Source organism: Megalobrama amblycephala, linkage group LG2 (assembly GCF_018812025.1).
Source record: "Megalobrama amblycephala isolate DHTTF-2021 linkage group LG2, ASM1881202v1, whole genome shotgun sequence".
Lineage (NCBI taxonomy): Eukaryota > Metazoa > Chordata > Actinopteri > Cypriniformes > Xenocyprididae > Megalobrama > Megalobrama amblycephala.
In genome coordinates, this window is record NC_063045.1 from 34082540 (window position 1) to 34084978 (window position 2439).

Genomic DNA, 2439 nt, shown 5'->3' on the forward strand with positions numbered 1-2439 from the left:
TATTCTATTCCTTGCATCTTGTGCCAAATCCAAATTTTCTTTCTTTGTGTAATATTAAAGATGTTTGTTCTTGTTCTACATTTCACTAGTATATTTTTTCCCACTCCTCCAAAGTTCTCTGTTCACACGAACCAAAAATGAATCTTGTTTCTATAGTACAGTTTGCTACTTCTCTTATAGTAATTTCATCCACGACCATCAGTTGTGTGGTGAAATCAATTAAAGGCCAAATTCCTGTTATGATTGCAATTCCTATTGCTAGCATTACCACCAGACAAGGCCTAGGCAAACACGGTTTCCTCCATTGTTGCAGTTTTCTTGCCCATTCTTCTCGTTCATCTCCGTCTTGAAGTTGCATCTTTCCTGAAAAATAAAAATTTTAGATCACCCCCCCACCCCAGAACCTCCTGTCAATCTCACTTGATTATCAATCTTGTGCCAATTCAAGTTCAACAGCACATGCAAGAATTTGAGGTTCTGAGGCAGTGGTCATATTTATTATTACTTTAAACACCAGTGTATGCCTGTGTACTGGCAAAACTGAGGTTTCACCTTCCATTATTGGCCTCTTGCCAGGAGATAAAGCACCTGGCTGCATGCTTCCTTGTCTCCAGAAGCCAATTGGAACACACATAACTCTGTTCTCTTTTAAAAAGATTTTATTTGAGCATCTTTCTTTACTTTGAACATCCTCCGTATTTTTCTTCATACGGTAGGACCATAAATAATTGATGCTAGAATTACCCAGCTGTTTCTGATAATTTGTATTATCCACGTACACCTTTGCACCTTCAAGTCTTCAAGTTTACTAGATAAATCACCAAAAGTCTTATTCCAAGACCACACTCTATGTCTACCGTACACCAGCAATTTCCGTTGTTTAATGTCTTCAAGACATTCCTCACATTTAATCCATTTCATTCCTGTCCATAAACATTCACAGGCATCTTTTCTCTCTCCAAGTCTTTGAGTCATTATCACTTCAAGTTTAGGGAAAATAATCCTGCATTCCTGGCAGATAACACATAATGCTGCTTTTATGCCTCCAGGGCATTTGAAATATTGGTCTCTCGGTACTTTGGACATTGTTTGTGGTTTGCTGTCTTTTAATTCCTTTCTGGATTTTGGCTTACTTTTAGCTGGCCCATCCCACCAAATATATTCTCCAAAGCTACCACAAATTACACACATTCCTCCAAAAAATGCTTTATCACATTTTATTTTCACAGGTTTAGCTAACCTGCCTGTTTGTCTAGCTCTTTCATGTTCAACATTTGTTACTATATAATTAGCTTCACATTTTGTCATTAAATTGGTTTCAATTCTAATAACACCTCTTTGATTATGTATTTCTACTAACTTAAGCAGCTCTTCTTTATCTTGTTGATAGTTCTCTTGTTTAATTTCTTTCTTTGCCTCCTTATTCCTTAACAAGGACTTTTTTAGTAATTAAATCTTTAAATGGTTTATTTGTATTTTTATTGTCCAACCTGATCCCAATGTGTTGATCCCACTTGGCATGGTTACAGTTGGCCCTAATCCAACTTTTGATAGTGCCTACAGCCCTTTCTGCAAGGCCATTGCTCTCTGGAGCATATCGCAAAGACTTAGTTAAGATGATATGTTTTTCAGTTAGAAAATCTTCAAACCGTCTGCCAACAAAATATGTTCCATTATCCACACGTACACTTTCAGGACGGCCCCATGCAATCATTAACTCTTCAATGGCCTTAATTATTGCATTAGCTTTTGTTTCTTTTAAAGGCTTTGCCCAAATTCGTCCTGTAAATCCATCCACTGCCACCAATAAATATTTATTACCTGCTTTAGATCGAGGGTTCAAGGGCCCTGCAATATCTAAAGACCATTCTTGGTTTGCTCTTTCTGGTGTTATGCTTCCATAATCATTTCGTATTGTTCTATTATACCCTTTCCACATACAGTTTTCACAGTTTAATCGTATAGTCCTATATTTCTGTCTCCAATTGGAAACATGTATCTTATTATCTGTCAAAACTTTTCCCATTAAATTTACACTTGGGTGTCTGAGTTGATCATGAATTTTTTGTATAACATTTTCCTCCGTTTCCTTAATTACTACTATTCGTCTCATACATGCCAGCCTGTCGACCTCATTGTTTCCCTTGGCCATTAAAGTGTCTTCTTTAGAGTGGCTTGGTTGGTGTATAACGGTCAATTCCATACCTCCCATTAATTCCTGAACTTCCTGCCATAATTCTGCATGTTCAATTGGTTTACCTTTTGATTTGGTATAACCGTTTTCTTTCCAAATTGGTAAATGATCATTAATTCCTTCCACCACATAATTACTATCTGCAACTATTATGGCTTGTGAGATTTCACAGTTTCTCAGTGCTTTGAGTGCTTTCGCTACTCCCATTAATTCTGCGTACTGTGCTGTACCATCTGTAACTCCCT